We start from the raw sequence: 11,081 nt of genomic DNA, 5'->3' as shown, positions 1-11,081 counted from the left end.
CGTAGTTCTAATATTACTCCATATGCTATCAATATCTAGGACTCCATTGGAGCCCTATATTACTTGAGCGATACGCATACTTCGTTGAGTGCGACTTTACAATTATTGAATATTTTATACATACGCCTTTATCTAATCTATAACAGTTATTAAGTTTTGGTACAGTTGCTGAGCAATTAAATCTTTTAGCAGTAGTATTAATTACTTATATTTTTAAGTATATGTAAAGTCACGGTCACCCCACCGTTAGATTAAAAGATGTTTCTACAATCATTAATCCTTGATTTAATTTTATCTTCCACCTCATCAAGTTGATTTGTTGATTTTTCTTCCTCCTGTCCTGTCCCTAAGGATATTCACCCCAAGATACTTAATAGGGAGCTTAGTAATTTTACAGTCAGTATAGTCAATGGCTCAATTTTCAATGTGAGTGGAAACATATTTGCCAAATTAAAGAGAGCATTTAGATCTATTGAAAAGCAGACCAGAGAAATTTTGAAACTCCTCTAAATTATACAGAATACCCTTATCTACATTCTTACTTGCATTAGAAAACATAATAGCATCATTAGCAAAAGCAATGTGACTAACCAAGACCTTAGATTTTTGAGAGTATTGTATGTCTGGGTGCTGGAATTGTGCTTGATTAATAAGTCAAGAAAAGTAATCAAAGGCAAGAATGAACATAGTAGGAGAGAGAGGATCTCCCTGCTTAATACCCCTGAGAGTAGAAAAGAAACCATAAGCCTTACCATTAACAAGCACACTATAGTGATTAGTCTCCAGCCACCTTTTAATGAACATACAAAAGTCATTCTTGAAACCTTTAGCAGTCAAAACATTTAGAATGAACTCCCAGCTAATAGTACCAAAAGACTTTTTATATCAAGTTTGATGACCATATTTTGCCCTCTGCATTTTTTATCAAGACCCTAAATGATTTCCTGGGCCAGCAAAATATTATCAGTGATCTCCCTTGCTTTGATGAATGCTAATTGTTGTGGAGATATAAGATGAGGGAGATGAGGCTGTAGTCTAGTGATAAGAATTTTGTTTATGACTTTAGAGATAACAGATGTAAGTGATATAAGACGAATATTATCCCAGGTAAGTTTGTCATTAGTTTTAGGGATGAGCACAATGGTAGCAGAGCTAAAATAATTTCTTGGATTTTCACCAAGAAAGAAGCTTTGAATAGCTAAAATGACCTCTTTCTTAATAATACTCCAAGAGTGCAAATAGAAAGTGAGGAGAAACCATCAGAGCCAAGAGCTATATTTGGATTAGTGTATTAAAAAGCAGAGTATATCTCTTTCTCATCAGAGATATGTGATAAGGTTAGGGAATTAATAAATTCTCTATCATCCAAGAAGAGAGTAGAGTCAATACAGGTGGTGTGCACAGTAGATTGATGGAAAGTAGTGAAGTGATCAACAACACTTTCTCCAATATCATCGATGTTAGTTATTATTTCCCCATTCACATTTTTGATTTTCAGGATGTTATTGATGTTCCTTCTATGCTTGAGAGTAGCATGAAAATAGTTAGTATTATGGTCTCCTTCTATAAAGGATATATCATTAGCCTTTTGTTGTAGAAGTTCCTCCTCCAAATTAATAGCAAGAAGGAGATTCAGTTGTGCTTTTGCCATGGGGTCAACCCAATCAGAGTTGCAAATATCTTGTGTTTTCAATTGATCAACATCACTTTGTGCCTCAGAAACTTTGGAATGAACATTCCCAAAAACATGCAGGTTTTACTTTCAAACCTTTTATAATGGATTAATTTGTTCTCTTAGATCTACTATCGATGTCGTTGCTGGTGGTTCATTGATGTCAAAACCATTTCATGACGCTTATGCTTTAATTGAAGAGATGGCTACCAATAAATTTCAATGGCCTTCTAAGAAGGTAAATTTAAAAAAGTAGCCAATATTCATGAAATTGATGCATTCACAATGTTAGCAAATCAAGTTGCTGAAATTTCAAGGAAGTTAGACCAATTTGGAATGAATTTTTCTCAACCAATTTCCATGATTGAAGAGAATTCATTAGGCCAAACGGTAGATTCTCAAGCATCATTAAAAACTTTGAATGCCATAAATAATAAGCAAAATAACCCATATTCCAAATATTATAACCCAGGTTGGAAGAACCATCCCAACTTTAACTGGAATAACCATTCGGGTGGTAATAATCAGCAATGGGGAAACAACCAAGTAAACCCATTGGGAAATTGGAACAACCAAGGGAATAATAATTATAGATTTACTTATCCTCTAGGTATCGACAGTAATACATAATTTAAGGATAAGAAGTTGTTTATAGAAGAATTGGTGTTACAAATGGGTAATCAATTACAAAGTCAAGGAGCTACAATTACAAATATTGAGAATCAACTTAGGCAAATGGCAAGTTCATTAAGTAATAGATCCCAATGAACACTTCTTAGTAATACTGAATCAAATTCAAAAGACCAAAATAAAGAGCAAGTTAAAGCCGTACAACTTAGAAGTGGAAGAGAGTTGGAAGGTAAGATTTAAAAAGAGATTGCAGTAGAGAGAGAAGAAATTGAAGAATCAAAAGAGGACACTCTGAAAGATTTTGAAAGAGCTATTTCTCCACAAAAAATTGATTTAGAAAATCCACCATCTCCATTTCCTCATAGACTTTGACAACATAAGTTGGATAAGCAATTTTAAAAAATTTATGGAAATATTTAAGAAGCTTACAATCAATATTTCATTTGCTGAAGCCTTAGAACAAATGCCAAGCGATGTAAAGTTTATGAAGGATATTCTCAACAGAAAATGGAAGTTTAAAGATAATGAGACTGTTGCACTTAGTGAGGAGTACAATGCTATAATTCAAAAGAAACTTCTTGAAAAGCGTAATGATCCTGGTAGCTTTACAATTCCATGTGCAACAGGAGAGAGATTTTATGGGAAATATTTATGTGATTTAGGTGCAAGCATTAACCTTATGCCATTATCAATGTTTAAGAGATTTTTTATCAATGTTTAAGAGATTGAGATTAGGTGAAATAACCCCTACTACTGTAACTCTGCAGTTACCAGATCGTTCAATAACTACCAGGAAAGTGGATCAATTTATCTTTCCTGTTGATTTCATTGTGCTAGATATGGAGGAAGATAAAGAGATACCTATCATTTTGGGGAGACCTTTCCTGGCCACAAGAAGAGCAATGATAGATGTGCAAAAAGGGGAATTAATAATCCGCGTCAATAATTAAACTGTTACTTTTAAAATTTTAAAATCAATGAAATACCCTGCAAAAGGTAAAGATGATGAATGTTATAGAATGGATGTTACAAGATATCTGAGCGAATGTCATTTCAAGACGACTTATGAAGAAAAATTTGATGAAAAAGATTTGGAACACGAGCAAGAAGATGAATTAGATCAATGTGTAAACCTTTTTAAAGAATATTCAAGTTATGTTCAAGAAAGTTTTGAAATTTTGGACACGATAGACAAAGATAAATCAGTTTGTCCTTCTATTAAAAAACCTCCAAAACTTGAGTTGAAATTACTTCCTGAACATTTAAAATATGCTTTTTAGGAGATTCCTCTACTTTACTTGTTATAATTTCCTCAAAGTTAACAAAGGAAGAAGAAGCTAAGTTGATGAAAATTCTAAAAAAATTTAAGAAAGCCTTCGGATGGACAATTACTAATATTAAATGAATCAATCCTTCAATTTCTATGCATAGAATTAATCTGAAAAAAATTGTGAATCCAGGGCTGATCCACAAAGGAGATTAAATCTTGTTATGAGAGGTCGTTAAATAAATTTTAAAGTGGTTAGATGTTGGAGTTGCCTACCATATTTCAGATAGTGCATCGGTTAGTCCAATTCACTATGTTCCTAAGAAAGGAGGAGTAATTGTAACTGTGAATGAGCATAATGAGTTAATACCTACTAGACAAGTTACAGGGTTGTGAATTGCATTGATTATAGAAAATTAAATCTTGCCACTAGGAAAGATCATTTTCCAATACCCTTTCTAGATCAAATGCTGGATAGACTAGCTGGGCATAAATACTTTTATTTTTTGGATGGATATACCAGTTATCATCAAATTGAAATATCTCCTAAGGATCAAGAGAAAACAACATTTACCAGTCCTTATGGTACTTTTGCCTTTAGAAGAATGCCCTTTGCCTTTTGTAATGCCCATGCTACATTTCAAAGATGTATGATGGCAATTTTTTGTGATTTAATTGAAAAAGGGATTGAAGTCTTTATGGATGACTTTTCAATGTTTGGAACTTCATTTGACTCATATTTAGCACATTTATCTAAATTTCTTAAGCGGTGTGAAGAAACAAATTTAGTCCTTAACTGGGAGAAATGTCAATTTATGTTAACAGGAGGAATTGTATTAGGCCATCAATTATCAAAAAATGATATGGTAGTAGATCCTACAAAAATTCAAGTGATCGCTAATTTCCCTTCTCCAACAAATGTAAGGTATATTAGGAGTTTTTTAGGACATGTTGGATTTTACAGGTGATATATTAAAGACTTTTCTAAGATTCTTTTCTAAGATTGCTTTCTAAGATTGCTAAGCCTTTATGTCATTTACTAGAGAAAGATGCAATTTTCAATTTTGACGAGGAATGCCTAAAAGCTTTAAAATTACTAAAAGAAAAATTAATCACTGCACCAATAGTTTCACCAAATTAGGAAAAATCTTTTGAACTTATGTGTGATGCAAGTGATTATGTTATTGGAGCTGTTTTATGACAAAGATATGATAAAATTTTTAAATTTATTTACTATGTTAGCAAAACTCTTAATGAAACTCAAATTAATTATACAATAACTGAAAAGTGTTATTAGCAATAGTATATGCCTTTGAAAAATTTAGATCATATTTGATTGGAACTCATTGTATAGTACATACAGATCATTCTGCTGTTAAGTACTTAATGAAAAAGAAGGATACTAAACTGACACTTACAAGATGGATTCTTCTTTTACAAGAAACTGATTTTGAAATAGTAGATCAGAAGGGAACTGAAAATCAAATTGCTAATCATTTGTTCAGACTTGAATTAGAAAAACCACTCTATTTTGAAAAAGAAATTAATGAAAATTTTCCAGATGCAAAATTGTTCACTGTAAATGAGTAGTGTGTTCCGTGGTATGCCGACATTGTGTACTATATCTTTAGTGATATTAAACTCTTTAGAATGACATACCAACAAATGAGGAAATTTATTTCTGAAACTAAGACTTATTTTTGGGATGACCCATATTAAAATAAACAAGGAAAGGATCTGATCATTCGAAGATGTGTACCATTAGAAGAAACTTATGAAATTTTCCAAAAATATCACAATTCTCATTTTTGAGGACATTTTGGTGTTGATAAAACAACATACAAAATTCTACAATCTGGATTTTATTACCTATAATTTTTAGAGATGTTATTGCTTATATCAAAACTTTTGATAGATGTCAAAGAGTATGCACTATTTCTAGAAGAAATGAGATGCCCCTCAATTATATGCTAGAAGTTGAAATATTTGATGTTTGGGGATTAAATTTCATGGGACCATTTATACCATCCTTTGGAAATTTATATATTCTGTTAGCAGTGGACTATGTATCCAAATGGATAGAATATGTTGCTTTACTTCGATGTGATACTCAAAGTGTTGTAAAATTTTTAAAAACGAGCATAATTTATAGATTTGAGATGCCAAGAGTTATCATCACTGATGGGGGAAGTTATTTCAAAAATGTCATTGTGGAGAAGTTATTAAAGAAATAACATATAAATCATAGGATTGCTACTACTTATCATCCTCAGACAAATGGTTTGGCTGAATTATCCAATCGGAAAATTAAAAGAATTATGAAAAAATCTGTGAATTTAAAAAAATGGATTGGTTAGTCAAACTTGACTATGCTTTGTGGGCTTATAGGACCTGCTTATAGAACGCCTATAGGAATGCTCCCATATAGGCTAATATTTGGGAAAGATTTGGGAAAACTTGAGCATAAAGCATATTGGGCTATTAAAGAGTTCAATTATAATTTAAAAGATGCTGGTGAGAAAAGATTGTTACAATTAAATGAGCTTGAAGAGATAAGGAATGAATTTTATTAGAGTGTTAAGATTTATAAAGAAAAGATGAAAATGTGGCATAATCGAAAGATTCTTACTAAAAATTTTTAGCGAGGGCAACAAGTTTTGCTAAATAATGCAAGGTTAAGATTATTTCTAGGCAAACTTAAGTCTAAGTGGATGGGCCTATTTGTTGTGATAAAAGTTTGTCTTTTTGGAGCTGTGGATATTAAAGATCCTAATTTGGAGAAAATTTCTAAAGTGAATCGACATAGACTGAAACCTTATTATATAGTGGATCAGCATACATATAACGATGGAATGATGTTCGGTCAACCAGAATGAGCAGTAGTTACATCGGGCTGACGACGTAAAACCAAGCGCTTTGTGGGAGGCAAACCATAGTTATCAGTGTGTTTTTTCTTTGATTGTTGTTTTGAGTCTGATTAAGAAATTTAGGGTAGTATTTTTGAATTTATTATGTGCTAGTAATGATTTTTAGACTTGATTTAGTAACCTAGACATGTTAGAATAAGAATTTGGACGTTAAGTTGACTGGTGCAAAAATGTGCACTGTCGCTTAAGCGCCAGATCCGGCGCTTAAGCGCGGCAATTTGATCACATGTGCAAATTTTGATTTCTAGAAAGTATAACTGCAATTAAGTTGGAATAAACGTGTCTTGGCAGTTTCTAGTCACGCCTAGAAGTTATGAGGGGAAATTATGCCTATAAATAGAAGGGGTTATTAAAGGAATTTCACCCTAAATTATTTTTAGCCCTAAATTTCTAAGAAAGAGAGAGATTTGGAGAAAATGTCTTCATGGGATATTGGATTTGAAGAAAAGGAAGAAGCCATGAAGAATAAGTTCATTAGTCAAAGTGCACAGGAGATGTATAATAGTTTCTTAGCCGTTAGTATTGAAGGAATATCAGAGAAGATCAACAAGATGGAGAATACTATATCTGTATTAGAGACTAAGGTGCTTAAATTGCATGCTCATCTAGAACATATTGGGTAGCAATTTAAGATGCAATTCAGCCATACCCATTATATAGAGGAAGCAGATAAGGCCATGTTCATTAAGCAAAAGTGGATCGAAAATTATAGTATTAAAGCTTGTCACCACCGTCCATTTTATCAACTCTAAATTTCTGAAGAGACTAGGAAAGATAAGAATTCGTTCCTTATAATGAAGAGTGGAATTAAGTTAAGTGTTATGAATTGTGTGTTTGGTGTCATGTTTTTAAGTATGTTAGTGTTTGTCTTGTGTTTAGTGTTTGTGTCACTTATGTTTTTAATTGTAAAATGTGTGTTAAGTGATGTGTGTTAAGTGTTTTTGTGTTAAGTGTTTTATACTTAGGAAATTTTTCTCATCCAGTTTACGAACGGTTACAAGTGAATTTTAAGCCCCAAAGTACCATTGTTTACAATCCTGTCATCTTCCCCAACTCAAAATCTTGATTTTAAGGGCTAGGGCAAGTGGAATTTGAAGATTTCTTGGTAAAATTTAGTGAGATTTGCTAGATCCAAGTTCCTTAAGGTAAGAGCTTTACTTCTATGCAAAAATTTTGGATTTTCACCATATATTTTGAGCACATTTGGAAGATTTCAAAAATTTACTATTCATGGTAAAAAAGTGAAGAAAAAGCTATTGAAATTGCTTGGGAAGTTTAGTTTAGTGATTTAAACTAGATTTTTAAAGTTATTTTTAGAATTTATCAAATTTGTAGAATGACAAGAATTTATCAAATTTGTAGAGGAAAGAGCCCATTCGATTCGAGCAAGTTTGTCAGTTTAAAAGCTCAAGATCGATATAGTGACGCTGTGCTGTCACAAAAATTGATTCAAGAGAAATGTTTCAAGAGTCCAGGTGGAGAGGTAGAAGACCTAATAGACCACCGATAGTGAGAACAGTTATGTTGTTTCTCTCTCATCGTAGTGATTTCTGTTGTCGAGAGTCTTATGTTAATCCCTCAGAGGCTGAAGACGATCGAGTTATGGTTAGAGGGAAGTTGGTACCTTTTACTCAAGAGGCAATCAACTAGTTTTACCATTTACCACTGGAGACTTTATGTTTCTACGCGAATTATAGTCCTAGTGAAGCGGAGTTAGACGAGATCATTTCATATTTGACTATTGGGAGAGGAATTTGGAAGATCAAAAATGAGAGAAGAGTAAATTTCCCAACTTCAAAATTATGTGCACCTTCAAAGACCTGGCACTATTTCATTTTTGCTCGTCTGCTTCCGTCTTGTCTGCTTCTGACCATCATCTCAGTGAAGTGACCAGAGAGAGCAACATTGAACTATTATATTCAGGAGAGAAAGCCCATCAACATAGGGGCTTTGATCTATCACACTATAATCAGTTCAGCTACTGCTACTACTACTGCAGGTGTGGGATTTGCTTCCTTAATATATTCTTATACGAGCAGGCTAGAGAGAAGTATGATAGTTTGGAGGAAGTTCTGCTACCTCTAAAGCCCATCACAAAGGTGAATGTGAAGACTTATTCTGAGCATTCAATTTTTGGCTGGAGAGGAGGATTTTCCAAAAGTTATGGATTAGAGACGTCTGCTACATCTTCATCATGACCATCTACTTCTTGTGCTTCTACATCTAGAGGTGATACCAAGACTCAGGATGAGTTAGAATATGATGGACAATACAAATTTTACCACTGATAAGGTACAAAATTTAGAGTGTTTTGCAGATCATACAAATAGTTATAATAGAAGGAAGAGTTATTATGAAGATATTATGAAGAGAGTTATTATGAAGAGAAATTCCACTCATCTTTGGAGAGCCTGATTAGAGGTGAACCAGGAGTGTAATTTCCTCAATATCCTTGATATCCTGATTATGAACGGGCAGAAAAAAGGTACAGCGGCGATTCTGAGGATGAAGAATAGAGCTGAGAGATTCATTTCATAGTAGTAATATGATGAGAATTATGTTGTCTAAGCCCGCTACATTTGCATCTGTGTGTTGTTTTGGACTATGATTTATTTGTGTTTTAAATTTTTATGTTCTGTTGTTGTTGTGATTATTGTGTTAGATAGTATTTATTGTGGTGATTATTGTGTTAGATAGTATTTCGTTTTTAAAATTTTAGGGTAGTAACTGTTGTTTTGTGTTTAGTACTATGATTTAGTAAGTTAGAACTTAACTTAATTTCATATCTGTTTTAAAGTAGAAAGTCTTGCTAGCTTAGATCTTAAACTTGAAATTCAGAAACTGTTACCCTGTTATTTTTCTTTTATCATGTTAGTGTGTTGTTTGCTTTTATACCCACTGTTTAGAAGTCTATTGAATCTCCACATGTTAATCTAAAAAAAAATGTTATAAAATTTGATCAAAAATTAATTTTAGTCCTGTCTACAATTTTATACTTGTATAATTTGGATGTTAAAATTCCTTGTTTGCATGTTATTTTTAAAATTTCATTCATGCTTATATATATCTAATGCTAAACTGTTTAATCTGTTAAAAATTTAAGTTTGGGGGGGATGAAAAATATTTTTAAAACTAGAATTTTATTTACTCTCAAAAGTACTACATGTTCATTTGATTTTAAAAGAAAAATTGATTATGTATATGAAGTTATAATAGGGAAGTAAAATTTGATTTTAGAAATGAGTAATAAAATTTAGTTAAAATTTTAAGTAATGAAGAAAAACTTTAAGTTAAAAATTTTTAGTATAGAAAATTTTTAATATAAGTGACTATCTTTGGTAAGAAAAATTGTATTTTTGAAAAATTTAGATAATTTAGACTTTTATTTTTGCCTTAATAAGAAAAAGAAAATAAAAAGAAAAAGAAAAGAAAAGAAAAATTAAACAAAAAGAAAAGATATGTAAGGGAGGAGATGCTTGAGGATTAGTGCCTAATCAAACATTGGTTCTATATTTGATCTTTTTAAAGTATAAGACTTGAAAAAATCTTAAGCTTATAAATATAATATAGTAAGTAAAATTATTTTTAATACAAATTTTTAAGTAAAGAGAATAAAAGAACTAAAATCTAAATTTAGAGAACTTATAATATTTCTGAATTAGATAAGAACTCATATTTTCATAGTTCTTAACATTAAAAATTTTCAAACTTTAAGTTGGTCTCATTTACTAATTATTTTTTCTAAATTGAACTACTATATTTCTAAATCTAAATTTTAGTAACTCCTAAAGAAACTCATATACATATCATACATATTTAGTTTTTAAAAATTGAAGTGTCACTTGAGAACAAATAACATTTTAAGTTTGGGGGATTTTGATACACCTATATAGTATTTTAGACATATTTTTATACTAATTTTTGAGATATTGCATTTTAATTGAAGGTATTTTTGTGTATTTCTTGCAGATACAAGAAAAAATGGAAAAAATGCTTAAAGGAGTGAAAAATGATCAAATTTGGGGCAAAAAGGTGAAAAATTGTGCAAAAGAGTTTTCGCGCCGGATAAATAGAGAAGGTCGCACCTAAGTGTCGAGACCCCACACTTAAGCTTCAGTGGCAGTTACTAGAGAGTAAAATCGGTTTTCACAAATTTTGAAGAGGCTTTTGAGGAACCCATTGGCGGTAAAATTTGTTGTAACCACCATGGACAAAAATTATCATGAAAGGATGTGTCTCTTGTGCAAATACATCAAATCAAGACACATTTTGAAAGACCCCAAGGCACCTCATAGAAAACTATAAAAGAAAGAAGAGTGGACTTAGAAAAAATTGTTGAAAATATTGAAAAGTTTTGAAAGTTCTTCTCTGGGGAGTTAGTTTAGAAAGATTTTCAGGAACCACTTTTTATTTACTTTATCCTTTTTGTTTTTTTATTTTGAGTGATTGTAAAATAGAAGAGATTTAAAGGAACTTCAAGAGTTTGGTGGAGGACTTGAGATAAGTTTTTATCTTTTTGTTTTAGACTACTTTTAGTTTTAATCTAGACTTGTTGTTGGTTTGACAATGATTTCTTCTTTTAAAC

Source organism: Phalaenopsis equestris, unplaced genomic scaffold, assembly GCF_001263595.1.
Source record: "Phalaenopsis equestris unplaced genomic scaffold, ASM126359v1 Scaffold000640, whole genome shotgun sequence".
Lineage (NCBI taxonomy): Eukaryota > Viridiplantae > Streptophyta > Magnoliopsida > Asparagales > Orchidaceae > Phalaenopsis > Phalaenopsis equestris.
The sequence above is the reverse complement of the archived record's forward strand: the minus strand, read 5'-3'. Positions refer to the sequence as shown.